This window comes from Triticum aestivum, chromosome 4A (genome assembly GCF_018294505.1).
Source record: "Triticum aestivum cultivar Chinese Spring chromosome 4A, IWGSC CS RefSeq v2.1, whole genome shotgun sequence".
In the NCBI taxonomy this organism is placed as follows: Eukaryota; Viridiplantae; Streptophyta; class Magnoliopsida; order Poales; family Poaceae; genus Triticum; species Triticum aestivum.
The window spans coordinates 604,606,388-604,614,678 of NC_057803.1; positions in this window are offsets into that span (position 1 = coordinate 604,606,388).

The following is an 8,291-nucleotide window of genomic DNA, read 5'->3' on the forward strand; positions in this document are numbered from 1 at the left end:
ACAATTAGATATGACCAAATAGATGGTTTCTAAGGACAACTTATCATCTTAAAAAAAGGGATTAACCCCGGCCTATGTATCAGATGATCGTAGTTTGGATGATACCTGAGAAGGGAATGTGGCCACACACTGGACGTCCAAGAGGGTTCACTATCGTGTTAGAGAATGAAGAAGTCCAATTTAATGTTATGAAAAACCAGTCTAATTGCTCATGGAGAGGGTTTTGTTGCACGTTGGACCATGTGTATGATCTCCCTTTAATAGGAAGTTCAATAAAATTCTACTCGCGGATGAAAACATTGAATGTAAACATATCATGCATATCTCCACCAGGCTTGTTATGGTTATCAGACGAGCGTGTATAGTTGAAGGAAATATGCCCTAGAGGCAATAATAAAGTTATTATTTATTTCCTTATATATCATGATAAAAGTTTATTATTCATGCTAGAATTGTATTAACCGGAAACATAATACATGTGTGAATACATAGACAAACAGAGTGTCACTAGTATGCCTCTACTAGACTAGCTTGTTAATCAAAGATGGTTATGTTTCCTAACCATGGACAAAGAGTTATCATTTGATTAACAGGATCACATCATTAGTTGAATGATCTGATTGACATGACCCATTCCATTAGCTTAGCACCCGATCGTTTAGTATGTTGCTATTGCTTTCTTCATGACTTATACATGTTCCTATGACTATGAGATTATGCAACTCCCGTTTGCCAGAGGAACACTTTGTGTGCTACCAAACGTCACAACATAACTGGGTGATTATAAAGGTGCTCTACAGGTGTCTCCAAAGGTACATGTTGGGTTGGCGTATTTCGAGATTAGGATTTGTCACTCCGATTGTCGGAGAGGTATCTCTGGGCCCTCTCGATAATACACATCACTGAAGCCTTGCAAGCATTGCAACTAATGAGTTAGTTGCGGGATGATGTATTACGGAACGAGTAAAGAGACTTGCCGGTAACGAGATTGAACTAGGTATTGAGATACCGACGATCGAATCTCGGGCAAGTAACATACCGATGACAAAGGGAACAACGTATGTTGTTATGCGGTCTGACCGATAAAAGATCTTCGTAGAATATGTAGGAGCCAATATGAGCATCCAGGTTCCGCTATTGGTTATTGACCGGAGACGTGTCTCGGTCATGTCTACATTGTTCTCGAACCCGTAGGGTCCGCACGCTTAAGGTTACGATGACAGTTATATTATGAGTTTATGCATTTTGATGTACCGAAGGTTGTTCGGAGTCCCGGATGTGATCACGGACATGACGAGGAGTCTCGAAATGGTCGAGACATAAAGATTGATATATTGGAAGCCTATGTTTGGATATCGGAAGTGTTCCGGGTAAAATCGGGATTTTACCGGAGTACCGGGAGGTTACCGGAACCCCCCGGGAGCTATATGGGCCTAAGTGGGCCTTAGTGGAAAAGAGAAGGGGCAGCCCAAGATGGGCCGCGCGCCCCTCCCCTCCCTTGGTCCAAATAGGACAAGGAGAGGGGGCCGGCCCCCCTCTCTCTTTTCCCCCCTCCGCGAATCCTATTCCAACTAGGATTGGGGGGGATCCTACTCCCAGAGGGAGTAGGACTCCTCCTGGCGCACCTCTCCTAGGCCGGCCGCACCCCCCCCCCTTGAGCCTTTATATACGGAGGCAGGGGCACCCCAGAGAAAGACAAGTTGATCCACGTGATCATATTCTTAGCCGTGTGCGGTGCCCCCTTCCACCATAGTCCTCGATAATATTGTAGCGGTGCTTAGACGAAGCCCTGCGACGTTAGTACATCAAGATCGTCACCACGCCGTCGTGCTGACGGAACTCTTCCCCAACACTTTGCTGGATCGGAGTCCGGGGATCGTCATCGAGCTGAACGTGTGCTAGAACTCGGAGGTGCCGTAGTTTCGGTGCTTGATCGGTCGGGCCGTGGAGACGTACGACTACATCAACCAAACGCTTCCGTTGTCGATCTACAAGGGTACGTAGATCATACTCTCCCCTCTCGTTGCTATGCATCACTATGATCTTGCGTGAGCGTAGGAAATTTTTTGAAATTACTACGAAACCCATCAGTGGTATCAGAGCCTAGGTTTTATATGTTGATGTTATATGCACGAGTAGAACACAAGTGAGTTGTGGGCGATATAAGTCATACTGGTTACCAGCATGACGAACTTTGGTTCGGCGGTATTGTTGGACGAAGCGGCCCGGACCGACATTACGCGTACGCTTACGGGAGACCGGTTCTCCCGACGTGCTTTGCACATAGGTGGCTTGCGGGTGACAGTTTCTCCAACTTTAGTTGAACCAAGTGTGGCTACGCCCGGTCCTTGTGAAGGTTAAAACAACACCAACTTGACAAACTATCGTTGTGGTTTTGATGCGTAGGTAAGATTGGTTCTTGCTTAAGCCCGTAGCAGCCACGTAAAACTTGCAACAACAAAGTAGAGGACGTCTAACTTGTTTTTGCAGGGCATGTTGTGATGTGATATGATCAAAACGTGATGAGATATAAGTTGTTGTGTGAGATGATCATGTTTTGTTAAAGTTATCGGCAACTGGCAAAAGCCTTATGGTTGTCTCTTTATTGCATAAGATGCAAGCACTAAATAATTGATGTACTTTATCGCTATGCGATAGCAATAGTTGCAAGAGCAATAGTTGGCGAGACAACCGTGTGACGACACATTGATATAGATCAAGATGATGGAGATCATGGTGTCATGCCGGTGACGATAGAGATCATGACAGTACTTTGGAGATGGAGATCAAAGGCGCAAGATGATGATGGCCATATCATGTCATATATTTTGATTGCATATGATGTTTATCTTTTATACATCTTATTTTGCTTAGTTTGACGGTAGCATTTTAAGATGATCTCTCACTAATTATCAAGAAGTGTTCTCCCTGAGTATGCACCATTGCGAAAGTTCTTCGTGCTGAGACACCACGTGATGATCGGGTGTGATAGGCTCTACGTTCAAATACAACGGGTGCAAAACAGTTGCACACGCGGAATACTCAGGTTATACTTGACGAGCCAAGCATATACAGATATGGCCTCGGAACACGGAGACCGAAAGGTCGAGCGCGAATCATATAGTAGATATGATCAACATAGTGATGTTCACCAATGAAACTACTCCATCTCACGTGATGATCGGACATGGTTTAGTTGATTTGGATCACGTAATCACTTAGAGGATTAGAGGGATGTCTATCTAAGTGGGAGTTCTTAAGTAATATGATTAATTGAACTTAAATTTATCATGAACTTAGTCCTGGTAGTATTTTGCAAATTATGTTGTAGATCAATAGCTCGCGTTGTTGCTTCCCTGTGTTTATTTTGATATGTTCCTAGAGAAAATTGTGTTGAAAGATGTTAGTAGCAATGATGCGGATTGGATCCGTGATCTGAGGTTTATCCTCATTGTTGCACAGAAGAATTATGTCCTTAATGCACCGCTAGGTGACGGACCTATTGCAGGAGCAGATGCAGACGTTATGAATGTTTGGCTAGCTCAATATGATGACTACTTGATAGTTTAGTGCACCATGCTTAATGGCTTAAAATCGGGACTTCAAAGACGTTTTGAACGTCATGGAGCATATGAGATGTTCCAAGAGTTGAAGTTAATATTTCAAGCAAATACCCGAGTTGAAGGATATGAAGTCTCCAACAAGTTCTATAGCTAAAAGATGGAGGAGAATCGCTCAACTAGTGAGCATGTGCCCAGATTGTCTGAGTACAACAATCGCTTGAATCAAGTGGGAGTTAATCTTCCAGATAAGATAGTGATTGACAGAATTCTCTAGTCACCATCACCAAGTTAGTAGAACTTCGTGATGAACTATGATATGCAAGGGATAACGGAAACGATTCCCAAGCTCTTCGTAATGCGGAAATTGACGAAGGTAGAAATCGAGAAAAACATAAAGTGTTGATGGTAGACAAGACCACTAGCTAGTTTCAAGAAAAGGGCAGAGGGAAGAAGGGGAACTTCAAGAAGAACAGCAAGCAAGTTGCTGCTCAAGTGAAGAAGCCCAAGTCTGGTCCTAAGCCTGAGACTAAGTGTTTCTACTGCAAAGGGACTGGTCACTGGAAGCGGAACTACCCCAAGTGATTGGCAGATAAGAAGGATGGCAAAGTGAACATAAGTATATTTGATATACATGTTATTGATGTGTACTTTACTAGTGTTTATAGCAACCCCTCAGTATTTGATACTAGTTCAGTTGCTAAGATTAGTAACTCGAAACGGGAGTTGCAGAATAAACAGAGACTAGTTAAGGGTGAAGTGACGATTTGTGTTGGAAGTGGTTCCAAGATTGATATGATCATCATCGCACACTCCCTATACTTTCGGGATTAGTGTTGAACCTGAATAAGTGTTATTTGGTGTTTGTGTTAAGTATGAATATGATTTGATCATGTTCATTGTAATACGGTTATTCATTTAAGTAAGAGAATAAATTGTTGTTCTGTTTACATGAATAAAACCTTATATGGTTACACACCCAATGAAAATAGTTTGTTGGATCTCGATCGTAGTGATACACATAATCATAATATTGAAACCAAAAGATGCGAAGTTAATAATGATAGTGCAAATTATTTGTAGCACTGCCGTTTAGGTCATATTGGTGTAAAGCGCATGAAGAAACTCCATGCTGATGGGATTTTGGAATCACTTGATTATGAATCACTTGATGCTTGCGAACCATGCCTCATGGGCAAGATGACTAAGACTCCGTTCTCCGGAGCGAGCAACTGACTTATTGGAAATAATACATACTGATGTATGCGGTCCGATGAGTGTTAAGGCTCACGGCAAGTATCGTTATTTTCTAAACTTCACAGATGATTTGAGCAGATATGGGTATATCTACTTGATGAAATATAAGTCTGAAACATTTGAAAAGTTCAAAGAATTTCAGAGTGAAGTGGAAAATAATCGTGACAAGAAAATAAAGTTTCTACGATCTGATCACGGAGACAAATATTTGAGTTACGAGTTTGGTCTTCAATTAAAACAATGTGGAATAGTTTCACAAACTCATGCCACATGGAACACCACAGCATAATGGTGTGTCCGAACGTCATAACCGTACTTTATTTGATATAGTGCAATCTATGATGTCTCTCACCGATCTACCACTATCGTTTTGGGGGTTATGCATTAGAGACAGCTGCATTCACATTAAAAGGGCACCATCTAAATCTGTTGAGACGACACCGTATGAACTGTGGTTTGGCAAGAAACCAAAGTTGTCGTTTCTGAAAGTTCGAGGCTGCGATGCTTATGTGAAAAAGCTTCAACCTGATAAGCTCGAACCCAAATCGGAGAAATGTGTCTTCATAGGATATCCAAAAGAGACTATTGGATACACCTTCTATCACAAATCCGAAGGCAAGACTTTTGTTGCTAAGTTCGGAAACTTTCTAGAGAAGGAGTTTCTCTCGAAAGAAGTGAGTGGGAGGAAAGTAGAACTTGACAAGGTAATTATACCTGCTCCCTTATTGGAAAGTAGTGCATCACAGAAAACTGTTTCTGTGACACCTACACCAATTAGTGAGGAAGCTAATGATAATGATCATGAAACTTCAGAACAAGATACTACTGAACCTCGTAGATCAACCAGAGTGATATCCGCACCAGAGTGGTACAGTAATCATGTTCTGGAAGTCATGCTACTAGATCATGATGAACCTACGAACTATGAAGAAGCGATGGTGAGCCCAGATTCCGCAAAATGGCTTGAGGCCATGAAATCTGAGATGGGATCCATGTATGAGAACAAAGTATGGACTTTGGTTGACTTGCCCGATGATCGGCAAGCAATTGAGAATAAATGGATCTTCAAGAGGAAGACGGACGCTGATAGTAGTGTTACTATCTGCAAAGCTAGAATTGTCGCAAAAGGTTTTCGACAAGTTCAAGGTGTTGACTACGATGAGAGTTTCTCACTCGTATCTATGATTAAATCTGTCCGAATCATGTTAGCAATTGCCGCATTTTATGAAATCTGGCAAATGGATAAACAAAACTGCATTCTTAATGGATTTACTAAAGAAGAGTTGTATACGATGCAACTAGAAGGTTTTGTCGATCCTGAAGGTGTTAACTAAATATGCAAGCTCCAGCGATCCATCTATGGACTGGTTCAAGAATCTCGGAGTTGGAATATATGCTTTGATAAGTTGATCAAAGCCTATAGTTTTATACAGACTTGCGGTGAAGCCTGTATTTACAAGAAAGTGAGTGGGAGCACTACATCATTTCTGATAAGTATATGTGTATGACATATTGTTGATCGGAAATAATGTAGAATTATTCTGCAAAGCATAAAGGAGTGTTTGAAAGGAGTTTTTCAAAGAAAGACCTCGGTAAAACTGCTTACATATTGAGTATCAAGATCTATAGAGATAGATTAAGACGCTTGATAAGTTTTTCAATGAGTACATACCTTGACAAGATTTTGAAGTAGTTCAAAATGGAACAGTCAAAGAAAAAGTTTCTTGCCTGTGTTACAAGGTGTGAAGTTGAGTAAGACTCAAAGCCCGACCACGACAGAAGATAGAAAGAGAATGAAAACCATTCCCTATGCCTCAGTCATAGGTTCTATAAAGTATGCCATGACTGTGTACCAGATCTATTGTATACCATACACTGTATTAAGAGAGGGAGTACAATAGTGATCTAAGAGTAGATCAATGGACAGCGGTCAAAATTATCCTTACTGGAATAAGAATATGTTTCTCGATTACGGAGGTGACAAAAGGTTCGTCGTAAAGGGTTAAGTCGATGCAAGCTTTGACACTGATCCAGATGACTCTAAGTCTCAATCTGGATACATATTGAAAGTGGGAGCAATTAGCTAGAGTAGCTCCATGCAGAGCATTGTTGACATAGAAATTTGCAAAATACATGCGGATCTGAATGTGGCAGACCCGTTGACTAAACTTCTCTCACGAGCAAAACATGATCAGCACCAAGGCTCCATGGGTGTTAGAATCATTACTGTGTAATCTAGATTATTGACTCTAGTGCAAGTGGGAGACTGAAGGAAATATGCCCTAGAGGCAATAATAAAGTTATTATTTATTTCCTTATATCATGATAAAAGTTTATTATTCATGCTAGAATTGTATTAACCGGAAACATAATACATGTGTGAATACATAGACAAACAGAGTGTCACTAGTATGCCTCTACTAGACTAGCTTGTTAATTAAAGATGGTTATGTTTCCTAACCATGGACAAAGAGTTGTCATTTGATTAACAAGATCACATCATTAGTTGAATGATCTGATTGACATGACCCATTCCATTAACTTAGCACCCGATCGTTTAGTATGTTGCTATTGCTTTCTTCATGACTTATACATGTTCCTATGACTATGAGATTATGCAACTCCCGTTTGCCGGAGGAACACTTTGTGTGCTACCAAACGTCACAACGTAACTGGGTGATTATAAAGGTGCTCTACAGGTGTCTCCAAAGGTACATGTTGGGTTGGCGTATTTCGAGATTAGGATTTATCACTCCTATTGTCGGAGAGGTATCTCTAGGCCCTCTCGGTAATACACATCACTGAAGCCTTGCAAGCATTGCAACTAATGAGTTAGTTGCGGGATGATGTATTACGGAACGAGTAAAGAGACTTGCCGATAACGAGATTGAACTAGGTATTGAGATACCGACGATCGAATCTCGGGCAAGTAACATACCGATGACAAAGGGAACAACGTATGTTGTTATGCGGTCTGACCGATAAAAGATCTTCGTAGAATATGTAGGAGCCAATATGAGCATCCAGGTTCCGCTATTGGTTATTGACCGGAGACGTGTCTCGGTCATGTCTACATTGTTCTCGAACCCGTAGGGTCCGCACGCTTAAGGTTACGATGACAGTTATATTATGAGTTTATGCATTTTTATGCACCGAAGGTTGTTCGGAGTCCCGGATGTGATCACGGACATGACGAGGAGTCTCTAAATGGTCGAGACATAAAGATTGATATATTGGAAGCCTATGTTTGGATATCGGAAGTGTTCCGGGTAAAATCGGGATTTTACCGGAGTACCGGGAGGTTACCGGAACCCCCCGGGAGCTATATGGGCCTAAGTGGGCCTTAGTGGAAAAGAGAAGGGGCAGCCCAAGATGGGCCGCGCGCCCCTCCCCTCCCTTGGTCCGAATAGGACAAGGAGAGGGGGCTGGCCCCCCTCTCTCTTTTCCCCCCTCCGCGAATCCTATTCCAACTAG